At 32.7% G+C, this 19,189-nt stretch overlaps 1 long non-coding RNA gene across 1 annotated transcript; it reads right to left on the bottom strand.

Moving 5' to 3' along the window:
* Positions 1-208: 208 nt before the first annotated feature.
* On the bottom strand, positions 209-17,374 carry LOC147833906 (uncharacterized). The gene is made up of 2 exons (XR_015507327.1): positions 17,258-17,374; positions 209-1,111 (listed from the first exon to the last, which is right to left on the bottom strand). It is a non-coding gene; the product is annotated as an uncharacterized LOC147833906 (long non-coding RNA).
* Between the last annotated feature and the right edge of the window lie 1,815 nt (positions 17,375-19,189).

Raw genomic sequence — 19,189 nt, 5'->3', positions numbered from 1 at the left:
AAACAAATCTAACTTGGATACAAATAAAGTATCCTCACCTCACCTATATACACATCTTTCTTTTACACATTCATGAGAAGGTATGACTTATCACTAACAACGTGTGCTTCTGAGCAAACTGACCACACCAGGACGTTCATAGTTATTCACAGTTATTCATAGGTGAGGCAAGCATAGTTAATAACAAATCATAAACACCATTAACTTGTTTTGTGGTACATATTTAGTGTTTATTAAAGAACTGCACAAAAATATTATTTATTCATTGATAATATGATAATGCAAATATCTTTAGTGTGAATAGAAACAAAGGTTCAAATTAAACACAGTGTTCATTTTACCAAGAAACTACATTCAAACTTATAGATTTAAAGGTTAAATCACACATAATTAAACTCTAAAATCTGTCCATTCTATTTTTATCACAATAAATAACAATTATTTAATTACAAGTAATGGGTGTACTGTATTGTTAATATATACTGTAAAAAATGAATGCTGTAAAATTTACAATATTACTGGCAATTTTGGTTGCCAGTAGCTGTAAAATTTACAAGTGCGCTGTAAATTAATAATTACAATTGTGCTGTAGTTTTTAATTGTTAATTTACAATGCATATGTAAATTTGACAGTACTTACAATATGACAACCATAGTACTGTAAATTTTGCAGTATGACCTATTATATTATATTATTGCTTAAGTAATACATAATTCATAATATACACCCATGACAGTAGCATTAATGTTTCTTAAACCCCACTTTACTTTCAAAAAGCACATTCAGTTCTTCATGTGTCTGGCCATCAGAGAAAAAGCCCATAATTTCATCTGACAGCTCAAAAGAATCACTTTCCTGTCCTAAAACTCCCTTAACAGGGGCTGATATCTGCTTGTTTATTTTGTAGCTGCTGGATGACCATTGTGTGAGCCCCTTTTGTGGTGGAGGTGTTAAAAGATATCTCGCAGGTCACATCGTTCCAGGAAGGTTGATGACTCGGTTAGATCTCCATCACCCTCCACTCAAGCGGAGAATATGTCCCTAGCAGAAGTACACTGTTTAGATGGTGATGGGATAGGGTAGAGGTGACAGGCCGCTGACAGCCGTTTCCTGGGGAGAAGCCTCTATTAGTCCCCCGTTACCTTTTAACTCGTGTTTGCATTGCAACAGTAATAGTACTGTCTGCTCAACTATGCCAATGCATGTCATCATGTAACATAACCAGATTCACTTATGCAGTACATTAGGATGTCAGGGAAAAATGCAGTAATCAATTTGACATTTATATTAAATGTATATGCATGAATTACATTTTTGCTAGCTGCTTCTGGAAAGCAAATGGAAACTGCAAAATGAGATTCATACATATAGCTGTTTACATTTTGGAATTATAAAGTCAAAATTAAAATGTATCCACTCATAATTGAACTCTAAAATGTGTCCATTCTATTTTATCAAAATTATACCATATTTCAATCAAGACAAAAATAGACCATTTCAATGTGGTCATGCTACTGGCCCATGAACGAACCGTTCTTGCTTATTTCATAACTGTAACAACAGGCAATTCAATCATAAATTAATGTTAAAATAGCTATCATAGCATTATTTATTAATATGTGGCTCTTTTTGATCCCAGATATATCAGAATGTATGCAGGGAAGAAAGTCAGTCGCTGACTAACATTTATTGATGTTTAAGTATTTCGTATTTTTAAAAGTAACCTCATGATTAGGCTAGTATACAATTAGAGTTGCCTAAAAAATTGCTATTATTCCAACTTCTTAAGATTTTGCATAGAAATGGCAGTTGTATAATCTGTGTATTTTAAATCATTCTTATGGCTACCATTAATGAAATTATTACTTGCTGAAAGACACTATTATGTAACATTTAACAATGATGATAAATCCAATACCTAAAATGTTTTAATCAATCATTCAAAGTACACAGTTGTTTTATTCAATCTTTTATTAATATTAAAGGGGTGGTCCACTACGATATTAAATTAAACTTTAGTTCATGTGTAATGTAGTTGTGTGAACATAAACAACATCTCTGAATGTAATATGCGAACGAAGTTTGGGGACTACAAAAACATACATCCTGGTTAGTAAGATCACAAATGCTTCAGGTTACACGTATACACCCCGCACAGCGAAGGGGCAAGGCCAGAGGCACAGTAAGGTTATAGCAGAGAAAGTGTGAAATGCCGTCCAAACACTGCTCTTTCCACAGAGCTTCTTCTGTTTCTGTATGTAGGCTTTCAAACAACATAACACAAAGAGAGAAGTGATTATAATTTAATTTTAATTATGTTCCAGAGAATTTTAAAAACAAGATATAGCTCTAGCATTTGACAAAGGACAGCTTCCAAAATCTCTCCCAGTTCAGTGCTGTATTCAGCTAAAAACTCTTCAAAGAAGAAGCAGTCCCAACCATAATAAAAGAATGTGGATTGAGAGTAACAACCTGTAAGTATTTTTTTTTGTTAAAATTGATCTATAACATGCATAGTTTCTAGCATTAATAGTATGTTGTTGCAAGGAAGTAAACATGGACGTAAACACCAGTTGCTGTTTATCACCGTTAACAATTTAGCTACAAATTCCTTTTTATCCGTCAAACCGCTGTAAACACTCACAATTATCAACAGTGCTGCAGGGTTTCTCTATGCAGCCGATTTCCGTGCGTTCTACATCCTAAGTAACGAACTAACAAAAGATATGTGAATGTTTCATATTACTTACACATGCTTATAACCCCAATATATACAGTATATGTGAAAGACACTTGTCAGATTTTATTTATAGACCCCTTTAAAAGTTTAGGAATATAACTGTATAATGACTATAACTATAATGATGACTGCAATAATCAGTCCAGTTATGTATCAACATCACTAGTGTCTTGCAAAAATAATAATTTGGTTGCAACACTATGCTAAAATTAATTTATTTTATTTTTCAGATCAACCTACATTTTATACTAAAAAGGTTTTCATAACTTTATGAAATTAATGTGATTCAATACATTTATTTTACAATGTTATTTCATTTTTAGCGTGGGTGATTCTAAAAAGAATATGCAATTCCCCATAAAATATACTTGGCTTGCAGAATCAGCTTGACCTTAAAGCACGTGAGCATTTAAAGTGAAAAATAACAAAACCACACTGCACACTTATAATCTACAGAATAGTTTCTTTGCTCTGGACACTAATAATTTATATTATTTTTTTCTTCCATTTCAGTAAACCACAACAAGTAGGGGATCTGCCTAGGAAATCATCTCTGTGCTGTATAAAAATGAGCCAATGAAAGTTTAATCTATGGTTGTCACAAGATTGTCTTCATTCCTTCCTCCTTTTATACTATATACTGTACAACTTAATGTCACAATTTAAGGTCTGAAATCTGAGGTTGAAATGCAATGAGTGTGTGTGTTTAATAACATAATTTTCATTTTTAGGTGAACTAACCCTTTAAACCAATTCAGACGCAACGGAGCCCAGGACTACATTTCTGGGAACCACTAAATATGTGCCCGGGGATACATCTGCATGTTTATGGTTTTACAAATCTACTAGAAGCCGTCATGTATATTTTTGACAATCTCAAAAACATTACCCTGGTACGGTGGCCGGGAAGTGCAAAACAACATTACAAAGTGTGAAACACTTTTACAAAGCTCGAGACAAATTTACATTTTGAAAAACATTTTTACCTGTCATAAGACACAACTATAGGAAAAACTATTTTACCAAGGACGAAACAAATTTACATTTTAGGGAAAAAATGAACAAGACGCAAAACACTTTTACAAGTCCTGAAAAAAATTTAAAATTACAGATTCCTTACAGAAAGGGAATGTACCACACACCGGAAGTGACGTGAAATGTACAACAGTTTCCACGAGTCTACAACTATAAAAATCATGGTTGACCAACTGCGATTAAAACATAATAAAGCTATTCTGAAAAAATATCAGCGTGAGTATGTAAAAACATGTAAACGCAAGTACATGGAAAAAAAAAATCAAAGCACGGTATATGTTGACTGATAAAGATATCAAAACTGATCTCAACTTGAAGACCCGAGTAGCTCAGTTAGATAGGTCAGTTGATGATTGTGCAGAACCTTTTGACTTGGGTTCGAATCCCGTTGATGACATGTGAATTATAATTATTTCTTTACATTAATTTTGGTTTATACTTTTCTGCTACACAGATATTAAAATCAATAATGTTTACAATGACACTGACACCAAGTAATAAGAATCTTTATTCGGTATGGGTATGTTTTGTTGCTGTGAAAAATTGACCAATCTGCAAACGTGAATAGTTTAATGCGGCGCCAGGATATCAGCACTGAGGGGGCATATTAAATCCATAGGGGGGCACTAGACCTGGTGGCGGATTTTGGTCTCTTTTGTTCCTTTCATTTAGGCTATTTATTCACATTTATTATTACTTTAGTGCCAAACGAGTGCTTTAAATCATATATTATTCTCCTTAATTATTTCCGTTTTTTTTTTTTTTTTTTTTTCAAATAACAGGCCTATGAATGTTTAAAGTTTTAGGTAAAGACGTCAAATTATGCCCACACATGCAAGCTGACCCACGATCAGACTATTCGTAACCGGTAAATAAATATAGTGAAATCAGCTTAACCAGTCATCACGCTTCACGTAGCCTATTACCCAACCCACATCAGAGTTGGGGAAAAGCTAAATGTTACAATCTACTGTCATTTAAAACAATTACTTAGTTGCATTTTTAGGCATTAGTGTAGCCAGAAAAATACCTAAAAAAGATAGTAAAATTCATAGTTATTACCGTGAAAATTAGTTTGGCACGGATAACACGCAACTCAGGCTATATAACTTTTTTCATCATTTTAAATGTAAAAATAAAGATTTATCTTAGGCTATCATAAGTGTGGTTTTTTTGTGATATTGTCTGGTTGTCTTTTGTAAACCATCATAAACCATTAGATTACTAGGCCTACCCGTCATTTTATTTATTTATTAAGCCTATTTTAATAACTTGTTTTCAGGTTATTTTCATTTGAGGGCCATGAGCTACAAGTCAAAACAAACTCGATATGCTGACTGTATTTTAGCTCTTAAATAGGTCTACAATATATTTTATGTTGTTTAATTGTGCATGAGCAAATAGCAGTATAGCCTAAATTACATATTTTTAAAAGATTATTATTCCGCCTACGCAGGGCACGTGAGAGGTTTCTCAGTTGATCCGCGGTAATTCCACTTAAGCAATATATTATAACACTGCAAACTTGACTTCGCAGGCCGATCATCTTTAAACGCAAAAGGCATTTATTAAATGTTATACCTTTGCTGCCGCATAATGTGATGTTTCTCTACACAACAGTAAAAGTGCGCTTTTTAACAATGTCAAAATGAAAGCAAACATTCAAAGGGTTCTGCATTGTCAATTTTAGCTTAATTGTAATCATATTAATAACAATATTAATTAATAAATTTAAATATTATTTAAAGTGTAGCCTACTGTGGGAAAACACTGCCTACTGTTTTTATTAAAACATTTTTATTAGGCTACATCTTCCCGAATAAGTAATGTGAAAATGACTGGCAGTTGCGTCTCTGCTAAAATTAATTTAACAGCAAATTTCTTCTGCGTTTCTTCCTTTTAGAGCTCAAGAGAGTTGTGTTTAAAGAATTAGTTAACCAAATATGAATCTAATTAAGCTGCTCGTATCATGTCACCCACTTTTCTCCCTTGTGAGTTGAGGGCACCTCCATTGCCGTGTGCTATAGGACTAGCTTTAATCTCACAATTTTCATAATTTAATTGCTATGTCATATATTTTTAAATATTTAAATGTGTGTTCTAAAGGTTGGAACGACAGGAGTGTTAGTAATTAATGACAGTAAGAATTTTCAGTTTGAGTGAACAATCCTTCATGAAAACTGGGGGGGCACAAATTCTTTCTGAGGGGGCAATGCCCCCCTTTGCCCCCCCCGTAGCGCCGGGCCTGGTTTAATTTTACATCTGAAAAGGAGCCTCGGTTAACACGAACACCAGTTAAACCGTAACACCGGCTCCATTCAGTTTACTTTTAAGAGTCCTCAAACAGATGTTTACAAAAGGTAGACTTGACTTAATGTCCACGATTACAGTGTACAATTGGCCCTTGTTAAAATATTGAACACATTGATGCAGTATGTCTGATGTTTCCGTCTGGTCCATGTCCTTTATAAACTCCAAACACCGACCACACGTAAAGCAAAACGGCATTAAGCTGCTAATGTGTTTGCCACAAAACAGACTAAACAACCCTCAACCGCTGTCCATGTTCGGTCACGATAAACTTTGTTTACACCATGTACTCCACAGCACAAATTTACCGCACTCACCAACAACAACAACTTTCCCCCGCGTCACTACCGGTGTGTGGTACATTTCACGTCACTTCCGGTGAATTCTGTAAGGAATTTGTAATTGTAAATTTGTTTCGGGACTTGTAAAAGTGTTTTGCGTCCTGTTAATTTTTTTTTTTCTAAAATGTAAATTTGTTTCGTCCTTGGTAAAATAGTTTTTCCTATGTAATTGTGTCTGATGACAGGTAAAAATGTTTTTCAAAACGTAAATTTGTCTCAAGCTTTGTAAAAGTGTTTCACACTTTGTTGTTTTGCACTTACCGGCCACTGTACCCTGGGCCACAATTTCTCATATGTTCCATTTGCATGTTTTAGTCATAAATCCACCAGAGGCTGCTGTGTACATTAATGTCAACCTCTAGGTCGTTCTCGCATACGTCCATGAGAGAAGGCGGTCAGCTTGCTGTGCATATAATAGCTTGCTTTATCTTATTTCCCCTTTTTGCCATACATAAACCCTTGTCCACTCCATGTCACAAGTCTGACACCATACAAAGCGAGCAACCCAACAAACTGGTCATGCCAGACAGCCATCCAAACTGAGGTATGCGGTCCATGTGCGTGCCATTTCCATTGGAATTGACAAAATGACACCCTAAACCTTATTGGCATTGCTTCCAAGGCGCATGCTCAGCAGCCACATTTTTATAAAACTATAGCGATTCATTCATTCATTCATTATATTCATTCAGAACTTTATACCAAATTTTTTTTATTATCGATATTGACAATGGTGTTCGGTCAATAAATACAGATTTTAATCGTCCAGCCCTAGTCAGATCTATCGCAAAAAGGAACAAACTTTGTGAGTTGCAACTTAGCATAGTCCTCATTTTACATGCAAAAGGCAGCCCTAGACATGTATTTCACAGTTCCTCAAAATGTAGCCATGGGCACATATTCCCAATGAGCCGGTGTTGCTTTAAAAGAAACTAACTTACAAGGTCATAAGTTCATGAATTGCATTCAATTTTGACAGAATGTATTTTTTTAAAGCATGAAGGTCTAACCAAACTCTACCCTCAAAATCTAACCACCATTAGGGTGTAAGCACGCAGAGGCAGATTTAACCTATAAGCAAGGTAAGCAGCCGCTTAGAGCCCCAGGAAATCTGAGGGCCCCCAAATAAACACCTAGAAGTACAAAATATACCTATAAATTATATATGACATAATTTTTTTATCATATTTTGTATGGCGAGGGTCTAAAAAATGCTAATAAAAAGTTTACTTTTTATTAGTTCTGTGCAATGGTGTCCTCCACTCTCAGTCATAGAGCAGTCCAGCAGTCAAATTAGGTAAAGATTTAGTTTTTAAAACATAATTGACAAATTAAAAATATTTAAATAAAACAATTAAAACTATTAAATACTTTACATATTTGTTAAAATTTCATTTTTTTAAAAGAATAATTTAAAAGGTTTTACAAGATGCTTTACATTTTATTATTATTTTGCATCAAGACAAAATATAGAAAAGGAGATTGGGTGATATAAGAAAAAAAAACAGCAAAATAAATAAATTAAGAATAAATTAAAGTACAAACTTTTGGGCCCCTTGGCCAGAATTGCTTAGGGCCCCCAAATCACCAAATTTGCCCCTATAAGCACGATACACAAAATTATACAAATGAGATTCCTACAGATTAGGCATCTATTTGCCACATGTAAAATAGTTTTGAATTGTTTTTTTTTTCCCTGTGTTTTATTAATCAAACAGCTTACTTGACAAGAAACTCTTCTTTGCTGCTTTGGGTGTTTTAAGAGATGCCCAAGGCAGCGATAGCCACATTCATCTCAGCCTATAGGGCGAATAATCCTGACAAGTTTATAAAGTGCTGAGGTGAAGAGGTTATTCACTTAGTGTGCTGGCCGGCTGTAATTTAAAACAACTAGCCCCCAGATTTCTGCCTGCTTTCCCCCCCCACCCCAACCTTCACGGGTCTCCCTGAGCGAAAGTTTTCAGCAGGACATTACACACTAGAGCAGGCAGCAGATTGTGTGAGATTACGACAACATCCCGGAGCAGCGTCGGCTCTGTAATATCTCCATGTTTGCAGTCATGGCCTGTCACCCCAGCTGACCAGTGGGGACGCCCAGTGGGTCGCACTCATGCCTCAATCAACTTCAAGTGTTATTAAATAGTGACCTCCATGAAGAAAAGTACAATGTAATGATGGCTTAAACAAACACAATTTATCATCCTCCTCACGCTGACGTTACTTTACCCTACCAAACCCAGCCAAGCAGGCACAGTGCAATTGGCTGTGTGGCCAGGCTCTGACCCCAAAAGAGGCTACCAACAATCCTCTGTCCACAGTTCAGCTATGCTCTGTCTATTTGCTCAGATGGCAAATACTATTCAGACTTTTTGTCATTGCTGCATTATATAAAATGCACAGATCAACTGATTTCCTGCTACCGATTAAAAAGACACTATGTTGTTCACCATTCACTATTTAAAATATCCTCTAAAATATATGATAGCATTAGGAAACTATGGTAATTACATTACAAAAGTGTTACTAAATTCTAGTTAGTTTAGCAATGCAATCTCATTTGATCACTCAATCAATAAATCAATTAATGTTTAAAGGTTTCTTTTCTCCACATCCAGAAACAAATACATAATGTATATGTATTCATGCCTCTGATTCACACCCTAAAATTCTCAAGGAATGGGTAATGATATACAGTAAAAGTAGATCAAATGAATGCAGACAGCATTCAAAAGAATGTCTATATTAATATAGGGATGGTTCACCCTAAAATGAAGTCAATTAGGTCTGGAACAGAGGCATAAGTGAGAAAATGTTTTGGGTTAACTGTTAACAGAAATGTATTCTTTTGTTGAACACAAAAGAAGTTATAGTGAAAATTTTTAGAACCTATAACCACTGACTTTTATTGAAAAAACAAATACTATGAAAACCAATGGTTACAGATTTTCAAAATATCTTCTTTTGTGTTCAACGGAAAAACTGAAAGAGGTTTGCGACAAGTAATGATAAGTAAATAATTCAGGGATTTTCAATTTTGGGTAAACTATACATTTAAGGATGTTTCTATGTGTATGTTAAATTACTTGCCATTCACGTTCTATAAATAAATAAATAAATAAATAAATATGTATATATATATATATATATATATATATATATATATATATATATATATATATATATATATGTATATATATATATATATATATATATATATATATATATATATATATATATATATATATATATATATATGTATATATATATATATATATGTATATATATATATGTATATATATATATATATATATATATATATATATATATATATATATATATATATATATATATATATATATGTATATATATATATATATATGTATATATATATATATATATACGTATATATATATATATATATATATATATATGTATATATATATACATATATATATATATATGTATATATATATATATATGTATATATATATATATATATATATATATATGTATATATATATATATATATATATATATATATATGTATATATATATATATATATATATATATATATATATATATATATATATATATATATATATATATATATATATATAACCCAGAAGAAAGTAGATGGATGTGTTTACATGAAGAGCTAAACCTGTGAAGTATAAGAGGCAAAAATCTATTGCCATTACAATATTTTAAAGCTTAGGTTTTGCACTTTGAACCATGAGCTCCAAACCAAGCTTATGCAGAACTGATAGAATACATGACTTTTTTTTTCATGTATTTTGAAATGTAACATTCTGTAATGCATTCAGTTATTGTTTAAGGTCATTGGATGATTTGAGTCATCATACAGTAAGCATCCTTCATCTTCACATCAGTAATATACAATCTAAACAGTCTCTCATTGCATGCAATGACTTTGCATCTTTTTGGACACTTTTAATGCACGTTTGCTGCATTTTATAAAGCATGTGTCCTCTGTGTTTAGGTCGGTCAAGGAAAAAAAACACAGAGTAGTGACTGCAAAATAAAGGAAAATGGCCCAGTAAAAGTATAAAGACAGCACTAAAAATGTACTTAAGTTAAAGTACACACTTAGTGAAGTACAAATAAACAATAATTTGAGTATTTGCAAATCATTGGTTTACACCATGGCTTATTGAGAATAGTTTCTGCATTCCTCTGAAAAAAGTGTTGCAAACAATTTATTTGTGTTGAATTTAAACAAACATATTAAGTTTAATAATCTTCAACTTAATTTGTTTGTTTAAATTCAACACAAATAAATAGTTTACAACCAGTTAACGTAAAAAAATTGATTAAATCTAAGGAATCATCTCTGAATAATTTTTTTTTTTCAGTGAGCAAAATAATATTTTTTTCTAAAAATGAGCCTAATTAATTAATTAATTCAGGTGGTTTGATCAGTGTTGGAGCTAAACATAGCAGGAAAGTAGATCTCCAGGAACAGGGTTGAGTAGCTCTGATATACAGTACAGCGGGAAAATAAGCATTGAACACATGTTTTTTTCCTGAGAATAATATTTCTAAAGAGGCTGACAAGTAATTGAACCAGATTTTTGTAAAAACAATGCAAACATACAAAATACAACTAAACAAAATCAGAAAAATTGGTTGTGTGTAATAACAAGGAAATGACACAAGGAGAAGGTACTGAACTACTGAAACATATTTAAAACTTTATATGAAAGGCTTTTTTTGGTGATGGCAGTTTAAAGACACCTCTCATATGGAGAACGAAGTCACGTTAATTGCTCAGATGTGAGTTTTTCAAAGACTTCAATAGAATTTAAAAGTCTTGATGGTTCTGTGGGTCTCGTGTCAATCTGATCTTTAATTTGTATTCCATATTGGATTCAAGCCAGGAGAATGGCTGGGCCATTCTACAGCTTGATTTTCTTTCTCTGAAAGCATTTTTACGTTTCATAGGCTGTGTTTTGGATCTTTGTCTTGCTCTAATGTCCACTCTGATTTCATCTTCATCATCCTGTTAATGTAGATGTTGGATGAAAACAGCTAATATTATTATACAATAAAGAAGGGCAGTAAGTTGCTGTATAACTACTGAGAGATTTCAGCAGTCACACTTTAATTTGATAGTCTGTTAGTTGAATTTAAGTTACATTGCATCTACATGTCAACTAATTTTCATTAGATTTTAAGTAGACTGGGGATAGGGTTAATGTAAGTTGACATGTATTTGCAAAGTTTCTTATAGTCAGTTAAATGTCAGTTGAAGGAGCAGTATCAACAGATATTAAGCCGACAGTCTACTAATTCTCAAATGGATTTCACTGCCTTTTTACACCTCCCTTTCCTCAATACTTTTTCCATATGGCATTTAATTTTATTCTGCATAACTTAATTCGTAAGCTAATTAAATTTGTTTTCTTTGCATATATGAATTTCTTTAGTTGTTGCCAATATCCAGGAAAAAGTCAACAACGCCTTTAGAAATGAGTTTTCTGAGAAAACTGTGACATGTTCAATACTTATTTTCCCTGCTGTATATTGATAAAACTCATAAGAGCTAATAATTTTGACTTAAACTGTGTTTTATATATACTGGATGTATACGCACATACAAATAACACATACAAATAAGCTGTCACAGAATTATATAACTTCATAAATGTAACAAACTAAATAAAATTGTCAGATAGACCCTTATAATACCCCAGACTGACCTATCAATGACCATAGACAAAACACCATACCATCTTTCTTTGTGGTAAGCAACAAAAAATAAAAATGAAAACACAAGAACTGCTCTACTTATAACGCTGACATTTGCTACTTCCCCTTTGTAGCCAAAGTTTTATAACTTTCATAACTTCCATAATCATTACAGGTATAAAAAGTTTGCTTTATCAGTTAACCAATAAATGCATTGTATTGGTCAGACCCATCAAACAGGTCATTCGGGAAATGATGTGCCAAGTGGATTTTTATGAGTGTATTTTCCAATGTAGTATACGCTGCGGGTCAATGCTAAGCTGAAGTTGCTTGACACTTCATCTATGGTGCTATGATTTTTTATAAACACTATTGACTTGGCCTTTATTGATTGGCGTGAATGTATCACACAAATCATTTTGCACCAAATCAATAAAGAAATCTTGTGGAAAATTTATATTAAAAGGCCTTTGTTTGCCTAAGTGAGTTCCAGACAGGCACATTGAATGCTTTGCTGATTAATTGAATTAGTTTAAATTTGGGAATGGCAAGCCCATTAAACAACGCATTCTTAAATCACACACTGCCATGTGTGATTGAAATGAGATTTTCCACGCAATAAGAGAGCTGTTAAATAAATCACATATGCATTTTACACACTCATAGAAAAGGAACATAACTCTTCCGAGCAACGTTCTTCAATCTGAAGGTTCAACACTTACTGATGGGCGTTTGCTGGCTTAGGTCTGCCAACTGAACATTTAAGGCTTTATACAATTATATACACAAGTCTAGTACTACAAAATGAATCTGGTTAGACAGCATGGAAAATTAAGCTTTTGTTTATTACTACAATAGTATATTAGGGTGAAAAATATAATATTTAAGCAACTGCATGACCATTTGTACTGTCAGAAACTAGAATGCTGTAAAACATTGATCTGACTAAACATCCATCAATCAGGTGATTTTGAAGCAGGACTATGGGCTTGAGCAGCAAATGACAGATGAGAAGGCATGTTCAAAAATTGAATCAAATTAAAAATGTAATTAAATTCAATTTAATTAAATATACCTAATTAAGTATACTAGTACTTCTCAGACATAACTTTAACTAAATATAAATAGAATTAAACGTATAATAAAACAAATCAATTTTGATTTCAGCTTTAACTAAAGCTAAATACATTTTTTTTTTTTTTTACAATTTTGGTACTTTAAATCAGGCCGGCACCAGGATGTCATAACTGAGGCAGTGTTTTAATCCCATAGGCGGGCACTAGACCTGTTGGCTGATTTTGGTCACTCTTTTTCCTTTCATTTAGGCTATTTATTCACTTATTTAATACTTTGCACTACTGCCTAAGTTACTGAGTTAAGGCAGTAATATACTTTTTATAGTAATAATAATATGTACGGTTTCGCTTTTACTGATTATCAATAACGGTAATGCAACGATACCGTTTATTAATGCAGACGCATCATGGCTTCAGCGTCAAATTCTATTTTATTGTCCTTATTTCTTTCCATTTTATTTAAAATAATATAACTGTTTAAAGTTTTAGGTAGAGACATCAAACTAACCCACTATTTATATAAGCTGTAAACAAATAAAGTGAAATCAGCATAACCGAGTAATCTCGCTTCATTACCCAACCAACATCAGTGTTAGGAAAAAGTTAAATGTTACAATCTAATGTCATTTTTTTTAATAGTAGTTAAATGTGTTACTTAGTTACATTTTAAAGCATTAGTATAGCAAAACAGAGAGCCTGTCTACCTCCAAAAAAAAAATAAAATAAAAGAAAGAAATTTACAGTTATTACTGTAAAAAATTGTTACATTTTGGCATGGATAACATGCAACTGAATAGGCTATATAACTTTTTTATAATTTTAAAAGGTAAAAAATAATGACTTATGTTATCACAAGTGGGGGGTTTTCATGAAATTGTCTGGTTGGCATTCATAAAAACGTCATCATAAACCATAAAGTTACCAGACCTACCCGTAATATTATTTATTTATTTAGCCTATTTTAATAACTTGTTTTCAGGTTACATTTAAATTTTTAGGGCGATGAACTCACAAGTCATAGCAAAATCGATATGCTTTAGCCATTAAAATTGGCCAACAGTATATTTTCTGGTGTTTAATTTTGCATGAGCAAATAGCAGTATAGCCTATATTGTATGTTTTTAAAAGATTATCATTCAGCCTACCTGCAGCGCATGTGAGAGGTTTATTCGTGGCAAATCCACTTAAGCACTATATACCATTTATAAGACTGAAAACTTGACTTTGCAAGCAGATCATCTTTAAACTTAAGACATTAAGTGTCCTAACTTGAGACTGCTGCTGCATAATAGAATGTTTCTTTTCACAACTGTAAAAGTGTGCTTTAGCGACGTCAAAATGAAAGCAAACATTCAAAAGGTTCTGCGTTTTGTCAATTTTATAGATTCATTTTAATAATATTAATAATGATGCATATAATAAACTATAATATTATTTATAGTGTGGACTACTGTGGGACTGTGCAGGGTCCAACTAAACATTTTTATTAGGCTAATCTAATATTAATCCCGAACTGAAAAACTATGTATAAAAGACTGGCAATTGCATCTCTGCTAAAATGAATCTAACGGCAGATTTCTTTTGCGCTTTTTCCCTTTAGAGATCAAGACAGTTGTATTTTAAAAATTAGTTAACCAAAACATGAAATGAAATAGGCTTCACGTCATCCACTAGTTCAGTTTTCTCCCGTGTGAGTTTGGAGTGCACCTCCGCGTGCGCATTTTAACCTGATGCGGTGACCTGATCTCTGATTGCTTTAATTTCACAATTTTTATAATGTAGTTGCTTTTTCATATAATAAAAGATCGCAATGTGTGTTTGGGGAGGGGGGGGGGGGTGATGAAAATGTTGTGTGTGTTATAATAAACCGCTCCAAAAAAAGAGGCGCTATTTTTTGGTAAACTCAAATTAGAAAGTGTACCTTTTAAGTTCTGTGTGTTCTAAGTAGCTATACTTAATTAACTTTGTTTGTTCCTACACATGTCAGTAATCATAGGGAAGAATAAAAATTTCTCTATCAAAAGTTATTCTATTCCAACTGATGAAAGAACAGAACCACTTTTGGGGGTTTTGGGCCACCACAGACCTTTAAAACTTAAAGAATGCAGAAATAAAGGACGTCATGGACGTGGTACCGAGTACGCAGAGTTATGGAGGTTAAAATGTATAAAATAAATTATAAACAGACTGTAAATATAATAATTACACTTTACCATATTTTTTTAAATACTTATTTTATTTAAATCAATTGCCAAGGAAACATGTGTTATTTCAATTAAGTTAAACTTTGTTTTATATAAAAAAATAGAAATAAATTAAATGTGTAAAGTTACTAAAACATTAATATTAGTTTGTTAAAATTAATATAAAATGTAATGTTTAAAAAGACAAAAATAGTAAATGTATTAATCTATTTTATTACATTTATATTTTTTACATTAAGTTCTATTTATTATTCATAATAATCATAGTAATGATAAAAATAATAATAATAATAATCTATTAAAGTCATCCTCAGGCTCCTTTGATATTCAAATCTTAAAAGAATGTGGTCAAAACTCTACCCAGAAGTCTTTTATTGAAATGTATCGTTTTGATGTAAAAACTCTGATTTAGTCATGCCGGGGAGATGTCTCACTTTAGTGGCACTGAAGGACTGCTGAAGGAGGCCACTTTTATTTTTTATAACTATCAGTTGATCATTGCTGTTTAATTATGTCGGGTGGATTTCCGAGTAGATAACATGCTGTTATCTCCCGGTTGAGAAGGCTAGAAAGGATATCAAAAAGATAAGTCTCGTTCCAGCGTACATAGGCTGCTGTTCGAATATTGTAATGTTCTTTTTTGTCTTTCAGCATATTTAATCTCCTGCCAAACTGATGCAGATGAACAATCAAAGAAAGCAAGAAAAATGTGTCCAGATTGGCCTATCTGGCATATTTTTTAGCGTATCTATTAACCACATGTGCATTTACCCTTTAAACAGATAAAGGCAATGATGAAATGAGGGCTGAGGGGAGAGAGAGGAGAGGCTCATGGCAATAATAATAGCCCAGAGGGATTAAAAGATCACATGAGTCAAGAGGTGTGTTAAACAGCATAAAATGCAGAAATGATTAGGCTGGAACTACCTCGCGCTGCAGCCCCTCCGCGCGTAATTGAGGCCATGAGCTTCAGCTATACAATATGATTTTCAGCACAGGGTCATTCCTGTTCTGCAAGTGCCTTTTGAACTGGATGAATTGGAACAAACGTGCAGTTTAAGCAAAAAGAGCCATAACAGAAATGTAATCTATTCAAGATGAGGGACTCGGGGGGAAAAAAGGTATAATGTTAAATTAAATTTAGCTATTAGCTTAATAAGGGATTGAATAGCTGAAATTATTTTAGCTTATTTTTTAATTTTTTTTAGAACACTGATTTTATTGTAATTCTATATTTAATTTTCTCAAACAGGGTGTATTGTTTTTATAAACAATATGAAACACTACGGAATCCAATTTTCATGACACTAATTTAAATGCTGTGTGTTTTTTTTTTACTTCATAGAAGATGAGTTATATTAAAAAATGGCATTTTTAGTATTTTTATAGTCAGCTAGAGAGGACAGATATGCTGAGGGGTAAAGACATGCAAATAATTCAGAGAATTATTAATTATGACAAGAAGAAGAAATGTTTTATTAGAAATTTGATTTAGTAGACAGTCAAATCTGGGGTTGGATTAATAAAATATTCTTTACTGTAATTCAGAAAAAATATCTTAAATCATCTTAAAGTATGATTGAAATAGTTTGGACTATCATGATTATTAAGACTTTTCACAAAAATAGCAATACTTCTGCAAAACTTGCAATACAGTAAGATTATCACAAAAGTAATTTTCTGTTCAATATAATTTTCCAGTTTTTATTATATTGAATACTTTAAGACTTAAAATGAGCAGCAATAAGATGCTGTAGTAAACGGTGCTCAATACAAGTTCATGGTGCTACTAAAATACCAGCATTGTTATAAAACTGGTAAAAATATTTCTCTGACTTACCTTCAAAATTTCCATCAACTATCACAGCCAGTCATAAATCTGTCGAAAATCAGCCCATTTTGTAAATACACAGTTTGTTAGTGTCTCACAAATGACCAATGGGTTGAACAACGAAACCGTACATAAACTATTGAAAAGGTTAAATTGTAAGAGGAAAAACAAATAATAAAGAAAACTAAAAAGTTTTCAAGACAAACTTATTTTAAAGAACTTAATCTAACACAGCAAAATAATAATAATAATAATAATTTTAAAAAATCAAATAACACTATAAACAACTTAAACATTCACAGACATTTTCCCCTAAAACAGCTGAGTTCCAGAGTAAAATACATACAAAGCTATTTGTTTGTATGTGTGGTAGACCAATGAGCTAAACAATACAATAAAATCAACACGATAAAAAAAATGTCAAATATTAACATATACTACAAATAACCAAAAAAATAAAGCAATAAAAATTCAGACAACAATTAAAGATAGATTGAGCGTTTGGAAACATAGTTTAAACTTTTAATTAAAACAGTCAAATGTTTCCAATTACAACAAACAAACATGTTCACAAACATTTTCCCTCGAAACAGCAGAGTTCCACGAAAAAAAATGGCCAAATGTGAACAAAAAATACAAATAATCAATTCAAAATAAATAAGACAAGTCTTAGGAGATTAAACAATGTATTTTTAAAAACAGCCACGTTTCAATTTACACCATAAACAAACACGTTCACAAACATTTTGCCTAAACAGCAGACTTCCAGAGAGCAATACACATGAGCTATTGAAACAGGAAATCGGATGCTCCATTAGCAGCGGATTTATTCAATCAGCTGGCTCACCTCTTAATTAAAGGAACTAATTATGCTATCGAAAGACTTCTTGGCTGGTAGCTCCAAAAGTGGTTTGGCTGGCACTCCACCCCCCTCTTACCTCGCTGAAGGTGATGACCTTGTGATAACCCGTGTGTTCATCAGTCAAATTACTGTCCCCAGTAATGGTAATGCCAAAGCACTGGAACACTGGGGCCAACTAATCTGTATTCAAATTACATGCCACCAAACAGTAAGGTGGGCCCGCGCGGCCATAACTCAGCCGCCGTGCATTCTGGGGAGGGAGCAGCGACGACGGCCCCCTCCCTGCCAATCAGACATTATCATACATTTCCCAGGTGTGCGACAGGCCTTCTGGGGCGCGAATGATATTGAGAAAATTCATCATACGTCTCCCCTCGCAGTCGTAATGGTCAATTTAAATTAATTACTGGTGAGGGGCTGCGTGGTGCGGGTCCGGCCGCGGAGCTCTCCGGCTCAGAGGTAAAGCTGAGATGTGCTGGTCACTTGACTTCAGCGGTTGTGCTTGCCTTTGAGGTCCAGAATGATAACTTGAAATTGTTTTTCATTATTTAGTAGGCATTCGGCTGTGGAAGAAATTAAGATATTGCTAGACCATTAACATTTTCTCTGGATTTATGATTCAGGCTACTTGTTTGAGCAAAAAATATAGTAAACCAATGGTGACTTTTCCCAAATAAAAAAAAAAGAATTTTCTCTCATAAATTAGCAAAAATATTTTGGACATTTTTAGACAACCTAATATCAGTGAAAATGTTTTAAAGGTAAATGTTTTTAAAATAGGCTGTTTGGTTTTGATTTTTAAAAATTGCTCAACAAACAATGAATGCATTATTATTTCTGTGTTGCCACCATGTGATAATATCACCTATATTAAAAGTCTATTCTGAGACTATGAATAAGGATTCTTCCTATTATTTAAGATTAATTTTACGTTATCTATACAATGCTTAAGAAGTTTTTTTTTTAAGCTAAAGCATTTGACGTAACATGTCTCGTTTTAGCCTACACACTGCAATAAATTAAAAATCTATTTGTTATAAATGACTCACATGAAGCTATTGTATAGTAATATATATTGC

The sequence above is a fragment of the Danio rerio genome, chromosome 14, assembly GCF_052040795.2.
Source record: "Danio rerio strain M-AB ecotype USA chromosome 14, GRCz13ab, whole genome shotgun sequence".
In the NCBI taxonomy this organism is placed as follows: domain Eukaryota; kingdom Metazoa; phylum Chordata; class Actinopteri; order Cypriniformes; family Danionidae; genus Danio; species Danio rerio.
Note: the sequence above shows the minus strand (reverse complement) of the source record. Positions and strands in the feature narration are given on the sequence as shown.